Genomic DNA, 24,315 nt, shown 5'->3' with positions numbered 1-24,315 from the left:
TCATGTGTTTTCCCATCAATTACTCTTTATGTGGGTAAAAGCTATGTGTTCTAAATTATTTCTGGACCATTTCACCCGATATTTTTCACACAGATATCTGGTTAGTGTGAATTATCTTATATGGTTTACCTTAATGATGTTATAAACCTTGGACTGCTGCTTCGCAAAGCCTCAATCTTGGAGAAGGCTGTGTTTGAAATGGAAGGGTTTTTTTCCTTAAAAGTTAATATCTAACTTTTCTGTGGTCTTTTATATTTTTTGAGGGATAGCACATCAGAATCTAATATTTCTGCTTTCCTGGAAATACTAGAAAGATATCATGATGAGCATTTTCAGTAGAATGGTATTCACTTGGTTAAGAAGATCTTAGGAAATATGATCAGGTTTTCTAGATATCAGGATACACTCATGATGAAAGAGAAGAATATAAAGATTACTTAAATTCTAAGAAGTTTTCCTTGGAGAGTAAGAGAGAAGGTCATATCCTCTTTCTAGGGTCATTTCATCTCTAGTGAATAGCATAAGGTCATTTAATAATTATTGTCTTAACCAACATGTTTAACCATATTGCTTGTAGTGTCATTGTTTATAATTGCAGAAACTGGAAATAGCCTACCTGTCTGTACATTGTGGCTTATTTATATACTGGAATACTATACAGTGTTGAAAATAAATGAAGTGCCCATATGGGGCATGGATGAATTTTAATAACAATATTGAGTATAAAATACATCATAAGATCCTATTTACATGAATTTCAGAAACAGGTAAAATCAAACACAATTATTTAAGGTTATGCATATATAATAAATAGAAAAGCAAAGGAATAATGGACACAATATTCTGGGGGTGTTGGTGATTTAGTTGCGTGGGTACATTGGGTGCTTCAGAGACACTGATAATGATACATTTCTTAAGCTGGCTGATTGGTGCATGAAGGTTCATTTTTATAATTTAAAAAAAGGGTATGTGTGCGTTCATGCTCTTTTATATGCATATTTTATAATAAAAATTACAACTTTGCCAGGCATAAGGCAAAAAGTCAATAAATGTAGGTTGTATTATTAATACAATTACTATCTATTATTCAATATTTTGTTAAATGAGTCACAGCTTCTATCACAGATTTATTAGATTTTTCCCAGATTTTCTGCTATTAATGAAGACATGGCATCATAGCAGGAATTTTTTTTTTCATTTTTTCAAATGATAAAGGAAACTTATTGACTTGTGTATTTAAGAAGTCTAAATGTAGAGAAGGCTTGGAATGTGAACTGATTGAGATGTTCCAGTGCCAGTAAGGTTTTTTCTCTATTTCTCGATGATTCCCCAAGGTCTGTCTTCTTATATGTTTATTTTCTTCAGGCTGGCTTTTGAGGCAAAAATAAGAGTACTTCATGAACTTAACAGGGCTGTGTGCTTCTTTTGCACATCAAAGCTGGAGAATGGATGTCTTTTACCACAAATATACATCAAAGTGTACACCTTGGTGACAAAATTCTAGGGATAAACATGTTCATGTCTATCATAACAGGAAATCTTGAAAGAAAAATTATTTAAGCATCTAAGTCTTTAACAACAATTTAATTATTTAGAAACATCTAGGTGATTGGCTAAATTCTCCATCTTCACCTCCATGATTGGACAGTTTTGGTGGAACTTACACTTGCAGAATTTGGATACAAGTTGGACAATTTACTGATGGCACAATATATTATAGATCCTATCTTCTGAATTCAAAATAGAAGTAAATAAAATGTGTATAAAAGCTAATGGTTTAAATAATTTGGTGGATTTCACTTTCCAGGTAGCCTTTTCACAGAAAATTGAACTAAATCTCATTCTCAATTTCATTGTTGTTTTATTTTTTTTGTGCTCACTCCTAATTGAACAATCACCCAGTTACTAAGAATAATTTGGATGTCTACAATATATCCATATTTATGTTAATACATTAAAAATATTAATAGTTGTTTAAACTTTAAAAAGTGGGAGTTGCTCTGCTTACATGTACTTCCAGGTTCTTTATATATTACCTGATCTCTCAGATTTCATAAGATATTAGTTACTTCTCATTCTCAGCTGACTATTAAACATAACTTTGCTCTTAACTTGACACAGGAACTCCAAATACTTATCTCGAATTATAACTTCAGATTAATCAATACTATTTAAAATTATTTAAACTATTTAAAATTTGGCTGAGAGAAATGGTTATTTTGGAAGATTGCCTTAAACCTTGCAGAACTCCTAGAATATGTAAATTTACTTGCCTCTCAGTCCAGCACTGGTGCTTCCCACTAACCTCCAAAACTACTGGATTGAAATATAGTTTGGAATGATGCCAAAAGTGAATCTGGTGAAAGAAGCAAAGCTATGAAATCATTGCTCTGTCTAATGTAATGTGCTATCACCATATTTATCTTTATGAGAACCCAGGAAAGATATACTTATGTGGCCTCATTTGACTCCCGAGTAGTTTGCCTTGATCTTTTTGGTCTTTTTAAAAATAATAAGGTCACTGTGAATTAGGTCACTGATTGTGTCTTTTTCCAGCCATAAACTAAGGTGCTTTGAGTCATATCTGTGGCCCTCTAGCATATGTTCAATAGCTAACTGCTTTTTTTCTTTGCAAAATACTATCACTGTGGTTTATATCTTTCCTACTTCTCTTATGTTTTCCAACCTCCTATAATACATATACCTTACATAATTATATATATATAATACATATAATACATATATCTTATATAATTATATATATTTATATATATAGTTTTAGTTTTATATATGTGTGTGCATGTATATTATATGTAAAAATGCTTATATATACATATATGTGTATACATATATGTATATATACATTATATATGTATATGTATATATATGTATATATACATATATAAATGTTTTCAATGAGAAGGTTTAGTTTATGTGCTGCCGAAGCGAGCACTAGATGAGAAGGTTTAAATAAGTTGCCCAAAGTCCTGTAACTTATAATAGAAGCAATATTCAAATCTAGTCTGGTCTTCCTGACTTTAAGGCCTGTGTGTTTTCCACAGTACTCTTCATTGAGTACCTATTATTTGCCAGGCACTGTTCTGTTTATGAGATATTCAATAATGAATGAGACAGTCACACCCTATGGAGACTTCTGCGTTATGAGGACAGGAGAACTAAGATGGCATAGCTAAGGCATGAAACTTAGAGTCTCTAAGAGGCCTCAGCAGCTGTGTAGAAGAGTAGCAGAGGCACTGATCAGTTCTCACACAATGTGAACGGGAGCTGGAAGGAAGGGGCAATTTAGAGAAAATTATATAAGAGAAATGCACGACAAGATTTCTGCCTCAGTAAAACTGTCTCCGTAGGAACACAGTCTAATTAACATGAAACAGTTAAAGAATAATTAGAAGCCAAAGTTTTGTTGATGACCTTGACTATACCAGGATTCAGAGAAGAGCCATAGAGGGCGGATGAGAGCAGCCAGGAAGCTTTACCCAGGAGGCCAGGCTTGAGAGCCTTTGAAAGATGGGAAATTTTAATCAGGCAAAGAAAGGATGGCATTGCATACATAGATTTATAGAATCCCAGTGACTATAATTCAATTGAATCTGTGTTCTATAAGCCTCACAGAAAATTGGTTTCATAAAATTCTAGACACTTCTGAGATTATTTTTAAATTTCCAACGTGTATGATTTATAATATCCAGTGGGGTCATAAGCACCCAGAAGCCTCAAGCTGTTTCTTTTATTTCTTCTGTATTGCTTAAATGTGCCTAGGACAGTGCTCTAAGCTAATTGTTTGCAATAAGTGCTTATTGGCTATACCATCACCTTGTGGGGTAATAACTCTGATAGCATCTACTTGCACACAGTGATTGTGTCCTAAACAGTCCACCCATAACATCTGTAGGACATGAGGCAAAAGTACATATGGAGACCATGTACTAAGTATTTACAAGTTCTAAATCAAGCTAAGAAACTGTTAATGAATATGTTTAATGTTTCTACTTCAACATATAATCTTTCAAGAGGAACATGGAAGGCCAGGTTCAAAGTGAGACTTGGTGAGGGAATTTTCAGACTCTTCAGAATCCCTAGTCTTAAGAGGATAATAAAAGGAAGAATGGACCTGAAGCCCTGAGCCAAGACCCAACTTACACACCCACCCCCAAGCCATTGGGTTTATCCAGCACTGGCTCAAGACTCGTGTTTAGGATTATAGACATGACAGTGCATTCTTATAAGCTTCACATTCACTCGAGTTTAGGGCTGCATATAACAATGGGTTGGTCTACCAACAGAATAAGGATTAGGGACCTAGCTAGGGTCTAGAAAGAGGACAGTTTGGACAGAGGATTAAGGGTTCAGTCCTTGGTGTGTGGTGCTTGGGCTTCAGGTAGGCACATGACCTTAATCCCACAAATTGGGCATGGGGAGGAGACGTTGCTGGAGGAGGGCCAGAGTGAGGCTTTCTAAAGCATGTGACCAGAAACAGTGGTCAGAAACACGTGACCAGAAGAAGCAATACATATTGCCAGGTATTGTGCTAAACAGTTGAACATTTGATTAGTAAGAAGAACAGAAATTAAAACTATTTAACTGACCTGCTCAAGTTCTGAAAGGTAATACATAAATGGTGAATTTAGGATTTGGATCCTAGTCTGTATGACTCCAAAGTCTCTTTTCTTCACTTAAGTATTTTTCAGGTCCAGAAACCCTACTTCATTCTCTGGCTTCTCTTTCTTATTCTTCCACTTTAGGTTATGAAGGTGGATGGGGGAAGGGACTAGAGTTGGCAGCTGCAGGAAAGAAGTGACAAAGGACACATGGGAATTTTGACCTTGAAATTGGTGGGAACCAAAAATAGAAGGGGAAGAGTCAAGAAAGTGACATTATAGACAAAGGCAAGGTTAGGATTAACCCTGTAGTTTTAAAGTACTGGTAAGATTTAGATCTCTTTTAAAGGGGAAAATTTGCATAAGTCCTTGGTATTATTTTTATTATAGAGCTCTTACTTGAACACATCAGCATAAAAGATATAACTTTTATTCAACTATTAAACAAACATAGAATTAGAAAACAAATATAAAGTACAAATACTTTCTTCCTTCATTTATTAATTCATTCTACCAATGGCTAGCAGACAGTTGTTATGAGCAAGACCCTGGAGATTTAGCGGTAAATAAGACTGAAAATGCCCCTTCTCCTATAGAGTTGCACTCTAGACGGACAAAATGAATATGAACAACTTTTATTTAAAATGAAGGCATGGCATTTTTGCTGAAACTGAATCTCTACTCACAACTTGGGTACAATCCTGACAGCTTCTGAGTTTGGCATCACCATAACTTACCACATATCCTAAGATGACTCATTTCTCTAACCATTTGTCAGTATTCATATTGCTAACTATCCCATGTACCAGTTGACTTCTATTCTAAAGCATTTATATTTAAGTGCATTACTCATTAATAACAACAGTTAAATAATAAGTACATGCAATTATTATCACAAGTATTAATGTAAACCCTATAGTCATGTATTAGTACTCAGTTATAGTGTCATTAAGATGATCCCCAAAATCTTGTTTAAAAGATGATTACACAAATAAAAACTTAAGGACTGTATTATAGAGAATTCCAAGATCCATAAGAAACATCCAAAAAACCTGGTTTGACAGATTTTCTTTAAAGATCTTTCTTATTTATTTGAAATAGAGCCAGAGAGGGAATAAGCAGTGGGGAGGGCTAGAGGCAGAGGGAGAAGCAGACTCCCCAGTGAGTAGGGAGCCTGACTTGGGGTTCATTCCCAGGACCCTGTGATCATGATCTGAGCTGAAAGCAGAGGTTTAACTGACTGAACCACCCAGGTGCCCCAGACAGATATTGTAATAAATGATGCTTTATACTGTCTCTTTCAGTCTGACTTCTAATACAGTCTGAGCTCCTTGAAGATAGGGACTGATTGCTTTAGATCTGTATCCACAATGTTTTTTCAGGTATCTAACACTGAGGAGATACATAGACATTGTTTTTGAGTGTCTGAACAGACGAATGACTGAAAAGCTCTGGGTATAAAATATTTTAGTTTCTTGCTATTGAAATCTTACCACCAGACACTTATTGGCATAGTAGAGACAATTTTCCTCTGCATTTTTAAACCTATGGTTGTAAATGTGCCAACATTATGTTGTTTTTCATTAAGACTAATTATTCTAATTAAAATTAGAGTTTGGGAGAGAATTCTCTTTATTTTAATGGCACTCTTTTTATTCATTGATGTTTTCCTTCCATTTTTATCCCATATATAGTGTTGAAATGGTGTCCTGTGTATGTGTGTATGTATTTCTTCCTTTATTATTACTTTGTATACATTTCAAATGTTGACTAATAGTAATACTCCCTGTATTTAACATGTTAATATTTATCCTCATTATAAAATTAAGGCACATTTTTATAGGTAGTTTCAAAATACAGGTAAACAAATAATAAAATATCACATTCCTACCATGAAGAAAAAGCTGCTGTTACTTTATTTTCTGGTATAACCTTCAGTCTTTAATATGTACATATGTTCAAAATGGAAACCAACAGTGTATAATATTTTAGTATATTTATAGTATGGCATATTTGAAACTCATAGGGAGGTGCTGCTGTGTCAGAACAACAGTCAGGATGCCAAAAGGAAATCCATGACATATACTGCCACTACACATTTGAAATATTCACAATATACAGAGCTTGGAAGCACCTGTATTCTCTGGGAACCTGGGTAAGGAATGGTAAGAAAAAGTCTGGGTTTTACAAGTGACTAAGCCAAAGGCCTAAGAATTGAAGTTGGAGAGAAGCAGGATCTTGTTGCTAGGCAACCAGCATTCCAGGAGGAGACCTCCAGACAGCACGCCGGCTGTTCTGCCCCCCAGCGTGTGACATGTGCTGAGTTTTTGCAAGGATGGCTAGACTCTTCTATGCATGCTGGCTTCCAAAGTCCAGCATGTGTCCTGCCATTCTCAGCTCTGTCTGCAGCCCAGATGGAAAAGACAGACAGCTCTGGGACAGATCTTCAGTAAAGCCCCTGTGGGCTTGTGGTGAAAGTGTATTGGGCATGATCTGTCATGATCTGGCTGTCATTGGCTTTTCCTGTCAATGACTTCAGTGTAGTGCGGGTGGAGAGGATTCTAGACTCAGAGCTGGAAAAGCATACTGACAAGTCTTTTCAGGTATATATATTCAGGACTTGGGGGAAAAAGTTGGAGGTAGAGCAGAGAGAGGAGAACAAAGTCTGTTCCATCCCCTCTGGGAAGAAAGCACATATCAGATTGCTATAGAATTGTCAGTGTGACTTTTTTACTCAAACTCTGGTTCTTATAAAAATATGACTAATCAGCATCCCCCAAATGCAGTGTCCTGGAGGACCTGAGCACTCTCCAGTACAATTAATCATTTGCCTGACACCCGAGAGGTAACTTGTACCTTTTGTACTTTGCTGGAGCACAAAGAAGAAAACTACCAGTTATTGAACCCTTAAAGAATATCTTAACCACATGTCCAATACCCAAAAAATACCGAGAATAAATTTTTTTTACTTTATTTAAAAAAAAAAAGTTTAGAAAACTTCAAGAATAAATAAATCAATCCTGTATATCCTTCATTTTTATCCATTAATTTTTAACATTTTGTCTTATTTATCTAGAAAATAAAAAGGGTTTGGTAACTTTTCAGCAGACTAGCTCAGCAACAAAAGTTGGCCTGAAATAATAAGTAGCTATTCACCCAAGGTCTTTATTCACTCTCCTGTGGTGACAATATCCATATATTTCATGGCAAAACAATTAATTATGGGGTACCATCGCAGACTCTACTGAAGTGTTAAATAATATATGGTGTGTGCATCTTTGACCTTCCTGTAATCCATACACGTGCTCTGAATTCCAAATTTGGTTGTGATAATTGTAGATGAAGGATTATGGGCCTGGACTATGTGCTAGATGCGATGCTAGGCACCTGATTTTTTTTTTTTACTCCTTTAATTTGCGTAGCAATTCCATAGAGAAATCATTATATAAATGTCACATCGGTGGTATTTATGTGACATTACGTGACACCCCAGTGTCACATCATTAATAAGTGGTAGATCCAGGATTTAAACCCAGGTGCATCAGGCTCTATCTTAGGGCTCTCCATGATACACTGTTGCTTCATTTCACTATGTTTGTATCTTTGAAAAAACAGATTATAAAATATCCTAAGGTTGCAATGGTAGGTGTAGGGTCAGATTAGAATCTACTGCCTGAGGGAGGCACAGTGGTTTGTTTCCTTCTGCCTCTTGGTTTGGGAAGCAGGGGTCTTGTGTAGATATCTAGATCAAACCCTAAGTCAGTGATGGATGAATCAAAATGAAAAGGTAGATACCCATGCCATTCTTGAGTACCCCAGCTCCCTCAACGTGATGGCTAATAATAGGGCCTTTGCTTTGGAAGACCTCCAGTCACCCACAGTTCATACTCTTCCAGTCTTGCTGCCAGGGTTTACCAGCCACATGCATGTCCCTAGCAAGTTATTTAATCTCTCAAAGCTTTACTTTATTTATTGCTAAAAAGAGATAGTAATTCTTAAATTATGGTGTTGTTAAGAAACTAGACAGCATAGTGCCTATCATATAATCAGCACTAATCAATATGCAAAATTATCATTATTATATCACCCCGTTTGCCCTGTTATCCTCCAACAGTGTCCTTGGGGGGGTGAGTCTCACCAAAATCTGTTTTCTATTCTCTCCATTTTTTCTTGTCCATAGTAATACTGGTTTTGTCCAATAATGGTTAAGTATAACACGACCAGTTAATATTCCCCAAGCCTTTGGATTTCCATAGCTCGCGGTAATGTTGCCATCTAATATATTCTGATAGTATTTGCTCTCTTTATAACTGCCTACCACTTAGACTCCATAGCATTATAGTATTTGCCTTTTTAAGTAACTATGGAGATTAGGATCAATGTCTTTATATTTCTTTGCGCCTTTAACAATGACAAGCCATAATAGTTAGACCCTTGAACAATATCTAAATAAACATTTGTGATTTGAATATGGAACTTTAATGTGTCCTCTGGTTTATTTTTGAGAACTTCTGAATTTGAGTTAGGACTTTTGAGCCCTTCAGTTGAGGATGCAAGATCTATGTATTACCCTCCTTCCCTCTTCCATGGTAGACATTAAAATTGAGGTGTGCCATTCACCCAGATGCACCTCAGAAGTTTTTCAGCTGTGGTCAAGGCAAGCTTGGTCAGTGGATCCAAACCGAAGCCCTGGATGACACATTGAACATAGGACAGAAGGATTTAGATGAAAGCAGAGGCAGCCAGGATTAGTTGATGTTCCTGGAAAGCATAAAGGTGGAGAGGATGGCTACAGATAATCTTAGAGACGGAAAGAGAGAGAGAGAGATACAGGAAGGAAACTAAGATGAAACAGACCTCTTTTCCTGGAATCGCAAAAGAGGCTAGAAAAATAACAAAATACATGAGCAAGAAAAACCCTTGTTTAATAATTAGCCTGTAGTGGGCTGTGGTGGAGGGAGAAAAAGATAAAAGAAAATATGAATAAATGAGAGCACTGAAGGTGAATTGTTGTTGCCTTTGTTATTATTCATAATATTTCAGAGAAACTTTCAACTCCCAGAAATAGTCTTTCAGATAATGGATTGGTAGGGGGAGATTTGAATTAATGAAAAGCAGGTGGATAATCATGGATCCTAGTTATATCTGACATAGTAGTCACGCTGAGGAAATGGAGAGCAACCAACCCCTTTAATTTTAGCCCAGGGGACAATCTACTACAGTGAAAAAATACTGGATGTGGAGGTAGATAGATCTGGATTTGAATTCCCATTCCACTGAATTCTAGGAACATGACACACAGGCCAGTAACTTAATTGCAAGGCTCCGTTTTTTTCCATATGTAGCCATCAAAGCATAATACTTGGTAAATCATTATTATTGCCTGACTTAATGAAAAATTTATTTAATGCCTATTTTCTTGATTCTGGTTAAGTGGACTGGACTGGATTAAACCCCAGACTTTTGTATTAACATGTTGTCACCAGTGGAAATTTGCCTAATTCACATCAGAAGGAAATACAGAGTTAATAGAGGCATCCCAGTCGTAATAAACTCCTTTTAGACTTTTTATAAATTTTTGCCATTTAAAGATTCTTCTCCAAGTATGAATATAACCAGATGGTCAGTGATAAAATTCAAATCCCAGAACTTCCCGATATCTTTAGATGCCAGCGTTTTCACTTTCATTATCAGCTATCCAGTAAGCTTGAATTAAGCATTTCGCTTCCTTTACAGGAGGCTCTTTTGCTTTTGTTTTTAATTATAACCCCACGTCCGGATGTTTCCAGTGTACTTCTTTGGAGAGCAGTTTTTATGATTAAGAAGTTAATTTTTTTTCTTCAACATGAACAGATGGTACTTTTCAGTGTCTTTCTAAAGGTGCTCCATATCTCTTACACAGCAGAACCTAAAATATGAATCAGACATTGTATAATGGAAAACATGTGGAAAAGGAAATGTTCATGGTTTAGAGTCTCCATCAGCTCTTCTTATTGGAGGTTTATTCTCTTCGTTTTAGTAGCATTCTTGGGTCACTTGACATTGAGATCTGAGTGAAAATCTGAACATATGTACCTCTTTGGAACTTGACATGACCTAAAGATAAATATTTAAAAAAATTAATTTCATACAAACTGTAGTTTATGCTAAATCCTCCAAAATTATATTTTAACATGCTTAATGTTTCACATTGATGATTTAATTGTGTTTGATCCGGTCACATGTGAAGATTAATGAGCATAAATATTTTCCCTTAAACATTCCTTATTATCCTCTCCTGAACAACATGTTTTCTACCCCTGCACATCATGGGTTTACCAACCAGATGAACTGCTCAGTTAAGGGGATGACAAGTGCCTGGCAAATGAAGTGGCTTGGCTCCTTCAAGTTACACTGTTTTTAGATGCATTCCAATATTATACAGAGAATATACACATATAAATAATTTCATGCGTTGGGGCTGTGGGGCATCTGAATCCTTTCTGACAATGGCACCAAGAGATGTTTGAGGGTAAGCTTGGGAATTGTCTTCTATGTTTCCCCAGACAGGTACAGGGTCTGGAATCTCCCTTTACCAAGAATAGTTTCTAATCATCTACCTTCTTTTTCCTTCACATTCACTAGCCATAATAGATTGGTAGAAGACACATGACAGAAAATAAAAGGATCTTTTTGTCCCTCTTTAATTTTGTTAGCCAACAGATATGTATTTTTCTTGTATTATAAACATGGAGTCCTCCAGAAAAAAATCTGAAAGTAGCCCTAGGAGCTATCTTGAGTGTAGGAAGTAGAAGAGGCACCTGACAGAGATGGATGATAAAAACTTGTGCATACCAGCAACTAACCTCAAGCTGTGTTTCACTGTAGCTGGTTCTTCAAAGCCTTCCTTGGCCTTCAATCAAGGTTAGGCTGATTCCTCCTTTTCTTTGACACTCCTCTACTCCTTTAAGGGATTCATTAAGTTCATGAGTTTCTCCAGCCTCATGGAACAAATCCCTGTTTTATGGATCTTTCAGCCTCTGGAACCCAAGACTTTACCTAGTGAAGAGTATACACTCAGTAAAAATTTGTGTGTTTTTTTAATTGAATTTCCAAGGGGAGCATCTTTTCTTGAATCTGTTGAATCATGGAGTCATTCTGTCACCACGTGTGTTTTGCTTCTAGTAATGACTTGAAAATCCATTTAGTCCTTCTGGCCACTGGAGCCTTAAATCCTTCACTAGAACACTGTATCCTAAAAGGATTGATGGAATGGTGGTGGCAGTTTTCACTGCTACTAGCAAGGGTTCAGGTAATGAATACTTAACACGTGCCAGACACTGTGCTACATGTTCTTCCAATGACATGGGCATTTTTTTTTCAAAGATTTTTATTTATTTGACAGAGAGAAATCACAGAGAGGCAGGCAGAGAGAGAGGAAGGGAAGCAGGCTCTCCGCTGAGCAGAGAGCCCGATGTGGGACTCGATCCCAGGACCCTGAGATCATGACCTGAGCCAAAGGCAGCGGCTTAACCCACTGAGCCACCCAGGTGCCCCGACATGGGCATTTTTATTTCCCTTTTACAGATAGGGAGACTGAGGCTATAAGGAACTAAGCAATGTGCCCAGTCTCATAGCACCCGTAATATTCAGAGCCAAGAATTTAAGTCCTTTTCATTTGATTCTGGTTTCCATGGCATTTAACATTATTCTCTATTGCCTTCTTACTGTGTCTGCCTTTCTTTGTACATGCCATAAACTCATTAGAGGCTTACAAAAACTCTGGCTCATTAAATTGTTTTTTGAATACTTGCAAAACTTTTCAAAGTCCTTTCAGATATGATCTTTTCCCTCTGGTATGTAAACAACTTTTGCGTGAGTGCTGGTCTCTGTGAGGTTAATGGCTATGCTTCCCCGTTCACCGTCTAGATTTGTTAATGGAAATAGTGAATAATGGGTGTTAGGACCAGAACAAAACCTTCCTAAAGCAGTATGCACATCATCTACCTTGTATTAAGTACCTGGAAATGAATGTAAACTGTGTGTGTGTGTGTGTGTGTGTGTGTGTGTGTGTGTGTGTGTGTGTCTATAGCTATATCTGGATAGATAGATGGATAGTCAAAAGTTTGTTGATCAGGGTTACATTGAATGGCTACCCATTGCTGACATTTCTTTTGAGTTTCTTTAGTACTTCAAAGCTAAGATGCTTAAATAGCTCTGAGGATTCTTATACATAATTTTATAATTTATTTTTCAATTTATCATTTTTCAATCCAGATATCATATCACCCTTTTTTACCTTCTATTTATAAATTAGAAGTTAATAATTGCTTAAGAGACCATAAGCATTTCCCCCCCTACTTCAGACAAGTCAGTAACTGTGAGATTTAATAGCCTAAAGATAAAATGGTTCTAATTTTTTTTTAAGATTTTATTTATTTATTTGACAGAGAGAGAGAGCACAAGTAGACAGAGAGGCAGGCAGAGGGAGAGGGGGAAGCAGGCTCCCTGCCAAGCAGAGAGCTAGATGCGGGGCGTGATCCCAGGACCTGAGACCACGACCTGAGACGAAGGCAGAGGCCCAACCCACTAAGCCACCCAGGTGCCCCCAAATGGTTCTATTTTAACCAGAAAATGCTTGACTAAGATAATTCTCTAACACCAGATTGTGAGGCCATTTGAAATTAAAAATTTTCCCCTTTTTTTCCTCTAATAATTGTCTATAGCAGTGGAACTCTTTATTTGATAAGTAAGAACGTGAGTGTTTATCCTGGCTTATGTTTTGATTTGGGGGGGAAATACACTCTAAAATGCATATATCATATGTGTAAATTGCTTAGACTCCTGAATGTGCCATTGTTCTCAACATGATACTTGTAATGAAGTGGTTAAACAGTCCTCTTTGGGCTTCCAGGTGCCAGGCTAATGTATAATGTTTTGCCACAGGAAGTCTCAGGGTACATATGTTTCTGCACAATTGATAGTTTCCTGCCAAAAGGACTTAAAGTGCCACAGAGCACAGATTCTACAGAGAATGCACACCCAGGCACAGAACACTTTAGAGTCACTCAGTTGTTGCTTACGATCTGCTAAGGGCAATGAAAGAAACAAAGCCTCTAGAGGAAACCTGATAAGCATTCAGTCACTTAAATGAATAACATTTTGAGTAAGACTGTGATTTAAGTAGGTTCTCTGAAGAAAGAGGTGAACATCCTGGCCCTGATGGTTTGGGTCCAGAATTTGGGCTGCCAGAATTTTTCCTCTAAACCTACCCACATAGGTTAAATGTAGGTGCACCATCTTCAGTAATTAGGGAGGAGAATAGAAGAATGGGACCTCATATATGAACAGTAAAAGCTCTTTAAAAGTTCTGTATATATTTCTCCTTTAGGAGTGCGGATTTCATCCTCCATAAAATCTTTTGTCATCTTAAGAAGGATCTGAGTTAAATCAACCAATCAAGATTCCATGCCCAGGGCGCCTGGGTGGCTCAGTGGGTTAAAGCCTCTGCTTTCAGCTCGGGTCATGGTCCCGGGGTCCTGGGATCGAGCCCCACATCGGGCTCTCTGCTCGGCAGGGAGCCTGCTTCTCCTTCTCTCTCTCTGCCTGCCTCTCTGCCTACTTGTGATCTCTGTCTGTCAAATAAATAAATAAAATCTTAAAAAAAAAGATTCCATCTTTTTTTCATCTTCCCCAAAATTACTGTCTGTGAGGGAATAATGATAAAGATAATTTACTAAAAACCTTTCTCAAAAAGAAGGTGGAAGATTTCAAAGATCAACCTCAAGTCATTCACAGTCACTGAAAAAGAGGAATGAGCTGGAATTTCCCTATGTGGGGCTGCAGAGCCGGCAGGTGCTATCTCAACTCTCCTGATCGCTCTCCCTGCTTATCACAAATGACCACAGGAGCGGCTTGTCTTAACCTTCCTATTCTCCTAGTGGAAGTTCTCCTGTCTTTTCAATTTCTGACTTGGAGGGAGAAAAACAGCCCAAACTCCCTGCTGCTAGAAGGGAACAGACATGCCTCACACGCATTTTTGTTTCCCTTGCTGCCTTTTTTTTCCATGTCAGCCACAAGCCCCTTCCCCACCAGAACCTACTTCCCTCAGCACTCGGAACTGACAGACTGGAGGAAGGCACAGACAAACTTTGGGAAGTTCGTTACTGACACATCCCTTCACGGTTTGTGTTCTTTGGAGGTCTCCTTAAGGACGGAGAATTACACTGTTCGAGGGCATTAGGATTAGAGTAGTGAATGTTTCCTTTCATTTCGAGGGTTGCTACCATTCCTTTGGCATCCATGAGAAACTCTGTAAAACAACCAGCATCCTATAAAGGCAACTCGAACCTGAAAACAAGATCGACAGATCAATTAATATATAAATTTAAGATATGTATTTTGAAACAGACAGTTAAAAAGAATAGAAGATGGAGTATGTTCCCTGTTTTGGAAACTTTAAGTGATCCTAGATGGCATTTTGGGCCATCCCTGTCCAGGACAGCATTACAGGCTCTCAGAGATGCGGGACCTCAGTCTTCGTGCCACCTGCAGTTGCTTACTTTTTACCTCTTACTGTCTGCCTTGTTGATATCTCCACCAGGCATCATTATCACTGTTTCACAGTTGGCCTTACACAGTGGTTCATACCTGGTGGCAGCATCATTCCCCTAGGCACCCGTTAGAAATGTTTGGTCATATCTTTGTTTGTTGTGATGACTGGATAAAGCTACTGGCATTTAATGGGAGCAGACCAGGAGCACTAAGTACCAAGCAGGGTACGAGACAATAGCACACTGGTTTGCCTAGAGTATCAGCAGCACCGCCATTAAGAAGCAGTGGGCCTCTGGAATTAGCCCCCCAGTTTGGAGAAGACTAAGCTGTTTCTTGATATTGAGACATGTTACTGATCCTGGATTCTTACAGAACGCTTCAGGCCTTCACCAGTGACTGGGCTGTGATCTTCCTCAGTTGGCTTCAACATTGAAAGGAGGAGAATATTTGACAAAGAGAAATTCCAGACATGTGCTTGTCTTTGTTTATATTTTTCCCTTTTGTTGGGAAGCTGACAAGGAGAACTCCGCTTTAGGCAGGTCTGTAGATATGTGTTTGCTCAGATGCCTCTAGCTATAAAAGTGAAAACTCACACTAGGCAAGGAAAAGGAAAATGAATGTTATAATCATTTCCTTTTATTGCTGTTAAAATGCCTCCAAAGAGAAGGAAAAGTAAAACATCAGTGCTGATGCTGTAGGTATGAGTGTTGGCTAAAGTGCTTATTAAGAATGCAATGCAATTTTTTAAAATGCAATGTTTATATAAAGATGAGCATATAGGAAAGATTCCTGACTGATGAGATGGTTATTTTATCTTTTCATACACAATCAAATCACTTATAGGAGATGAAGAGGCATTGTAATAAAGTATCCAAGTGATGGTTCCAAGGATAGCAGGAAAGAATGTAGAAAAGTTAGGTTTGATCAATTTCAAGGTTCTGATCCAAGATGATGTTGTAGGAAGTCCCTGATCTCACCTCCGCCTACAAACACACCGAGGCTGCAGCTGTACATGGAACAGTTTGCTCTGGGGAAACAAAACGAACCAAAACAAAACCTAAACTTAAGAAACTGGCGAAACAGCTCCTTCACATCAGGCACATAAGAGAGAAACCATATCGAAGTGGATAGGAAAAGCTGAGAAACAGTCTCACCATAAACATCACCCCCTGGTGTGGTCACCCACAATCAGGAGGGAACTCAAAACCTAGATCTTCTCCTTGAGGAGGAAAAAGGGTTTGTGTTCCACATTGGGCACCCTAACTTTTAAGATCAGCACCTGAGAGATGAGTCTGTAAAACATCTGACTATGAAGAAGAAAAGTAAAGTTCAGAAACCCTGGGGGATGGGAGAGGTAAAGAAGAGACAAGAAATTCACAGAAGTAACAATGAAATTTACATCAGTCAGTCAATTAAGTACTTGAGTTTATTGTCCTGTTCTATCTACTTTGGGGAAATTTGGTTATCATTAATCTCATCTTAGATTAAAAAACAAAGAGCAACCAAAAAAGCATATTCAATTTTTATCCATTCCATAAAACAAATATAAAGCTTTTGATAAGGTTTACATCTGCTTACAAAGTTCCCCAGATCAATATTTTAAAAAATTAATTAAAATATTATGATAATAAGCAAACCTGATGTAAAACTGTTACAAACTTAACATTATACCAAGTACCTAGATTTTTACTGAAACAGTGCTTATAAACAAGAACTTCCAGAAACAGACATTCCCAATATCTGAAACCATGTCTGTAATTACCTCCAGAAATGACTTGACTTAGTTCAATTTTTCTTTTCCTGTATTTGCTATTTCCTTTTAACCTCTTCAATTGGATTTTTTAAAAATGAAGTGCTAAAGGTCTTGGGAATGAATAACAAGTTGTTTTGAGTTTTTTAAGTTACATCTTGGAATGTGTTCAAAACCAAACCTTGTAACCTGTTGTCAGGATAAGATAATCGGAGGCTTTGCAAATATCAAGGCAAAGGTCACATCAGGCACATTCTTCTCCAGTTTGGATCAGCAGGCACTTTCTAATTTTTGTTGTCCTTAACTTACTTATGCCCTAACACTACTCTGATAGTTTGAAGATAGGATGACAAATTATATACTTCAGTTGGTTGCAATATGCTGAGTTTTTTTTTTTTTTTATTATTTTTTTTTCCCTTTTTATTTATTTATTTTTTTTTCAGCGTAACAGTATTCATTCTTTTTGCACAACACCCAGTGCTCCATGCAAAACGTGCCCTCCCCATCACCCACCACCTGTTCCCCCAACCTCCCACCCCTGACCCTTCAAAACCCTCAGGTTGTTTTTCAGAGTCCATAGTCTCTTATGGTTTGCCTCCCCTCCCCAATGAGTTTTATTTTTTGATGTGTTCTCACATTCCTCATACTGTTATTTATAATTGCATCTGGCCCACCAAATGTACTCTCCATTAGCATTTTATCTCCGTATCTCTAGTGTCTAGAAATGTGCCCTACCTATTAGTAGGTGCTCAATAAATGCTCATTGAATGAGTGAATAAGTGAAAGGTTCATTTTTTAAATTATCTCATACTTCAAGTCTAGAGATCACAAATTATCGGAAGAGTTTGGTCCAAACTAAATTACGTGTACTTTCCTTGGAGTCATCTAATGCCAATAAATACGTCAAGCATTCTGAACACTCTTGAATACCATGGAAAAAGGGCTGAATTTTTTTAACTGTGTCCACGAGCTTAGTTTCCTAGATGTGCTGCTTTGGAATAAAGGAGTGTTATTGTTAGAACCCTTATTACATGGAAAGCAGGGTCTATATTATACCATTCAATAAATCATCATTTATATGATAAACATCTGCAAAATGATACGCTTATTATTTATTTAATAATTTCATTTTTATGTAAACTGGAAAGGTGGAAATATACCTTTCAAAAAATTCAGGATAAACCAACCATGTCTCAGACTATACCCTGAACTTACCCATGTGTCATTTAATTTGTTGGGCAGGCTGACATAGGAGAAGGGGTTTGAAATAAGTCACCAGGATAGCTGGACACTTTACTGTCTATATGTCTTAATAGGGATTCCCAGTTGGAGGTGATTGATGCTCAGAGTGAGCTCTCAGTTTCACTGAAGACTGTCTTTGTCCTAGAGTCAGAGGTGAACCAGTTTTGCCTTCTGCTGACTTTTTCCTGCTTATTTCCTTTGTCAGTATTGGGCTTCTCCTTTGTGCAGTTTTACAGTGATTTCTTTCTCTAGTAAGTATTTGCCTTCTCTCTGGTGATCTGTTTCCTCTCCATTCATTCTCATCTACTATGACTACGGTATTATCTTTGTCCCAAGTGATTCACAGTATGATTGTTCTTGAAAAAAAAAAAATCACCTCATAGTACTCTTCTTATTTTCACCTTGTTTATTAAAAGCCCTTAAAGTTGGTTATTTTCCTAGGCTTTCACTGATTTGGAATTTTTCTAGAAACATCTGTTAGTATAAATTATGCTGGACTTTTTTTTTGTTTTTTTGTCCATTTGAGTACCATGATTCACTGCTCTAAGAAAAAGTTGGGATTAGAAGGATCTTGATATCATTCATACTTGGATTGAAATGTATTTTGAACCTATTTTGTATTTTGAGCCAAAATGTATTCTGAAACCAGATTAACACTTGTAATAAATGGGCAGTCGTGGCCCCATATTTGGGGTGGGAATATATAAAATATTTTGATCCATGGATATGGTATCCTAAGGATTGTCAGGAAATGGTGTGTCATCCTTGTGCAGAGGTCATGCTAATCTTCCCTGTGTCATTCCACCTTTAATGCATGTGCTGCTGAAGAAAGCATGGGATTGTCAATAAATAATGATCATGACAATTGAACCTCCCATCCCTGTAACCTAGAGTTTGCTTCACACAAACAGACGTAGTTCCTGCCTTCAGAATACCAAAACCACATTCTCCTTACTTAATCAGGCTGACACATACCTCTTCTCTCATCCTGTTTCTTGACATCTTAATCATTAGAACATACACACCACACATGAGATCACTTCTCTGAGAGCTCTCACTAACCGTTCTGTCCTAAATCCATGAGCTTAATTGCCCTTCTAACCTATTGTCCTGTGATATATATAACTTATGAGCTATCAGTAAGTTATGAGTTTCTGGAAATCAAGAGTTAGCTTATGCTTCTTAATAGTCCAAGGTGTCAAGTATTTCCTTGGGTTTGTTTGTTTTTGTTGTGTTTTTTCTGTTTTGTCATTCAGTCAATACCTGGTGATTTTGAAGCATCCAGTTGGAGCAAAACTTTCATACTGTTTGTGAGGCAGTAGGTATTTTGTGGAGTCATTCAAGGAGCAATCTATTTCTTCTAATGGCATATGATTATATTTGTTGGTTGACTAACAGTCATTGTGGTGACTCTGGTTGACCCAGAGGAGCTAGACAAAGGAGATACTGCAGTCCAAAGGAGCCAGACATTTCACAACTGTAGTGTTACAGAGGGTTTACTCATTTGTGAGAAGCTTCATATTCAGGTTGACCAGAGAAGAGCTAGCAATTTGTATTTTACAAACACAATCTAACCTCAAAACTATGGACTGAGATTTCTCCAGTCTCTGGAAAAACTGGAGTTCTGGTCCATGCTGTGTTATCGAGGGCCGAATAAGCAGGCTTTGGTATGGCAAACCCATCCTTCAACAGATATGAAGTCCTTGGTGAAGACAGGCTCATCATGGTCTTCATCCAATTCACTACAGAAAATATTGACCATAGTTGATTTGTTAGATTGTTTCCTTTAGAAATGATTTTCCATTTCCATGATGACTAAATAGATTTTATTTATTAGCCAACATAATGAGCTGGCAGCCTGTTATGAAGAGCTACTTATAATAGCTATTTATTCTTGGGAAAGTTGCTTCTCTAATTACCAGGAACTTTATTTAAAATGTTGAGTTTTAGAAAATGTCAAGAAGAAAAGGGTGAATTGCAAGTGAAAAAGAGAGGGAATTATAACTTCTCCTACTTTTATTGAAGTCTATTTGTTCTTTTGGAACTTATTTGGGAACAGAAATGGGAGAAGGCAGATACTGTATTCCTAATGATAGGGAATAATGGCAAAAAAAAAAAAAAAAAAGGAGCCTGCTTTTCCCTCTCCTCCCCACCTGTGAGATAGATGTCTCTCTCTCTCTCTCTCTCAAATAAGTAAATCTTAAGGAAAAAAAAAAAGATATACTGCATAATCTTTTAACAATAGGCCACAAAATTCTGGGCGATCACATCCTGTCCCCCTTCTCTCATGCCAGTCTTTCTTTCTTTCCCTTTTTGTGCTACAGTCTCACTGCTTTCTTTCAGTTCCCTAACTAGATCAAGTTCCTTCCCATATTGGAATTTGTACACGCTTCTTCCTTTATTTGCAGTTGTCTAGGGATTTTCTACCCCGTTGTCACCTTAATTCACACATCTTCAAACAAAGACTTCCTTGATGCTGTGGGAATTGGAGTTGTATCCCCTGCTCCTCCCCCAACCAAAATTCATGTGTTGAAGCCAGAACCTCCAGTGTGATATAGTATTTGGAGAGAGGGCCTGTGGGAGGTAATTGCCTTTAGATGAGGTTACAAGAATAGGACCCTCATGATGGGATTAAGGCCCTCATAAGAGAGGTAGCAGAGAGTATTCTCTTTCTTGGCCCACCGCCTTCTTTGTACCTCTGTATCTCTCTATTCCTCTCTCTGCCCTGTGAAGACATAGCAAGGAGGCAACTGTCTGCAAGTCAGGCAGTGAGTCTTTACGCAGACACCAGTCCTACTGACACCCTGATCTTGAACGGAAGCCTCCAGAACTGTGAGGAAATTAATATCTATTCTCTAAACAACCTAGTCTATAGTGTTTTCTTTAGGTAGCCTGAGCTAGTACACTTGATTAGCTACAGTGCTCCCTTTTATCCATTCTCAGAGTCTTGGTTTTTTTTTTTAATCTTTTTTTTAAATTTTAATTTTCTGTCATATAGAGAGGTGGAAAGAGAGTCGTAGCAGGGGGAGTGGCAGGCAGAGGGAGAAGCAGGCTCCCTGCTGAGCAAGGAGCCTGATGTGGGACTCAATCCCCCGACCCTGGCATCATGACCTGAGCGGAAGGCGGCGGCTTAACTGACAGAGCCACCCAGGTGTCCCTCATTCTCAGAGTGTTTGTGCTTTTATTCTTGTCTTTGTTAAACTTTAAGCTTGGTGAGGTTTTTCTTCAACACTGTTCTATTTCCAGTCCCCAACACAGTGTTTGGCATATCAAAAATTGTATGTTAAATGATATTTGTGTGAAATATACAACTAGTGTACTTCCTTACAAAAAAAAAATTGTCTTCCTATCTTGGTTTATATTTTTCTTAATCAAACTTCATCACAAAAAGGTATCCCCTCCTAGAGTCCTTTGATTTCACTGACAGCCTCATCACTGTTGCCACAACAATCTTCTTAGGAAACAGACAAAGCTGGCAGTGGAGGTTGGGTCATTGAAACCAAGAATCTTCATCAGGGCTCTTGCTCCTAGGAAAAATGGCAGAAGATGCCAGGCTTTAGTTTTCTCCAGGGTTTTACTTCCATGTTTTCACTTCTGCTTTGACACTTTCTCTGACGTTTGATATCTTTGGCATTTAACTATCATGGTAAGAATATCCAGCCCCATGTTTTGTGGACTATTATTATACCATTGGCTATCCCTCAGTTGTCAGCTGATCTGATAACTTTTTTGAGATGAGGATCAGTTAGCTAATACTTAACATTAAATTTACAAATTAAATTTACTCTTTTTATAAGATGGTTAAGGAGCCCAAAGGCCAGGTATTCAATAGACCACAATACACTTTTCGAAAATTCTATAGAAAAGAACAGGGATACTATACTTCTATGGAAGATAACAAAATTTCTGAAAAAGAGTGAATAATTCTCCCTCTACTATCTTTAGGAAATATTTGACCTCTCACAGTGAAATGGTACAAGTGACAGAGGATTTTATGACTTTCCATGCTTTCAGGTCAACTTTGTTGTCTTGTCGAGGCTTTGATATAAGTATTAGTTTACTAATGCTGCTGTAATGAATCACCCCAAACTAGGGGTTTAAACCAACACAAACCTATTATCTTAAGTTTCCTGTTACTGGAAGTCAGAAACAAGACTTAGAGGTATAAAAGTGATGGTGTCAGTGGTGCTACATTCCTTCTGGAGACTCCAGGAGAGAATGTGTGTCCAGCTTCTGGAGGCACTGTGCACTCCTGGGCTTGTAGCCCCTGCCTCCACCTTAAAAATGCACCATCCTGTCTTCTCCTTCCATCATCACCTTCCCCTTTCTGACCTGACCCTCCTGTCTCCCTTTTAGAAGGACTTTTGTGATTACATTGGGCTTACCTGGATAATCTACAATAACAGTAATCTTCCCACCTCAAGCTCCTTAAATTCAATCACATCTTCAAATTCCCCTTTACTATGTATTATAACCTATTCAAAAGCTTGGAGATTAGTACATGGACATCTTTGTAAGGAGAAGAAGGAAGCATTATTCTGCTTACCACAGTGGCATAGATCTAACAACTTTGTATTTCTCAAAACGCCCGTTAGGCAGGAGTTAATTCAAGGAACAAAAGTTATGTCATGTCTTTTTCTCTAGGTACTTTAACTTAAGGTCTCGATTTTCCTATGCAAAATGCCATCTATATATCATAACTGCTTATTAACAGTCCCTTCAGTTAGGCACCTATTTCTGCTTGAATGGGATGAGTAATCATTTGTTAGCTTAAGTTAGATCACTGATCCAATAGAAATTGCCTATGACACTGTAAAGAGAGTTTAGAGTTTTAAAACATGTGAGACTGTGCATTCCATACTTATGTATTATAGCTCACTGAAAAGCAATGTAAATTTGGGAGAAGTAAATACAATCCAACTGGTACAACCAACAAGGTACAACCTAAATGTAACCTCTTCTACAGAATCATTGCTGACCTCCCTAGGTAGAACTAGGAACTGCTTCCACCTGGCTATGGTAGCAGGATGTTCATGACCCTGTGGTAGCACCGACCACATTGATGTATTGATCTGTTTCCATGACTGTCTCCCAAGTTCTTAAGAGGAGGAACTCTGTTCTGTTTTTCCCAGTACTATTGCTGCCTACAACAGTGTCTGACACATAGCTGGTGTTTTACTGATGCTTTTTGAGGGAATGAATTCTTTTGCAAACCTGTTTATCATCTCTTTGTGAACCACTGGCTGTCTAATTTGTAACATTGGCTAAAGAGTACAGTGATGAGACTGACTGAAAGAGTATAGATGAATCAATAGAAATCTACTCCCATCCCTAGGAAAGAAAGTCTGTGTTCATGTCTCTACTAATGATGGATCAGTAGCAGCATTTCCCAGCACAAAGCATATTGTAGTACATGATCAGGGCAGATCATGTCCTGATGGAGTATTGATAAAGAGAAGTATACTCTCAGAGGAATATGATGGAATATAAGCCTTTGAGTACAAACTTAAAATACTACATTAATTGGATAGAAATTGGAACCAAACAGCTGGAAATATGTCATTTTATAGCTAGGTTTAGGGCATCTGAATCAATCAAAGTTCTCTGTTCCACGAGGAATGTTTAAACTCAATCATAATCCTTTTCAGTTTACTTTTTTAAGATTAAAAAATCACATGTTTTTCATTTCTGAAGTTTTATAGACATATAATTGATATAGAAAGAGTGCATGTATTTAATGTGTACATTTTGATAAGTTTGGACATATGCATAAACCATTCCCACAATGAGGATACGTATTAAACATATCCATCACCTCCAAAAATATCCTTGTGTTCTTTATGTGTATGTGTCTTAATGGTAAGAACACTTAACATGAAATCTATCCTTTTAATGTGTTTTAAAGTGTACTATACCATATTCTTAACTAGAGGCACTATGTTATACAGCAGTCTCTAGAACTTATTTGTCTTGCAAAACTGCAACTTTATACCCATCGAGCAGCGGCTTCCCATTTTCCCCTTCCCCAAGCCCCTGGCAACCACCATTCTGCTTCTATGAGTTTGACTATTTCAGATATAACTAATACAAGCATTACAATATAGTATTTGTTACTGGCTTATTTCACTTAGCATAATATCTTCCAGGTTCATCCATGTTGGGACATATGGC

General features: G+C 37.6%; 1 protein-coding gene and 1 pseudogene across 5 annotated transcripts in view; one reads left to right on the top strand and one right to left on the bottom strand.

Moving 5' to 3' along the window:
• The window catches only part of DLG2 (discs large MAGUK scaffold protein 2), a 1,573,258-nt gene that overhangs the window by 217,780 nt on the left and 1,331,163 nt on the right, over positions 1-24,315 (top strand). The window lies entirely within an intron of this gene.
• Positions 18,865-18,979, bottom strand: LOC123950151 (annotated as a pseudogene).

The sequence above is a fragment of the Meles meles genome, chromosome 8 (assembly GCF_922984935.1).
Source record: "Meles meles chromosome 8, mMelMel3.1 paternal haplotype, whole genome shotgun sequence".
Lineage (NCBI taxonomy): Eukaryota > Metazoa > Chordata > Mammalia > Carnivora > Mustelidae > Meles > Meles meles.
This window is presented reverse-complemented; position numbering and strand designations above follow the sequence as displayed.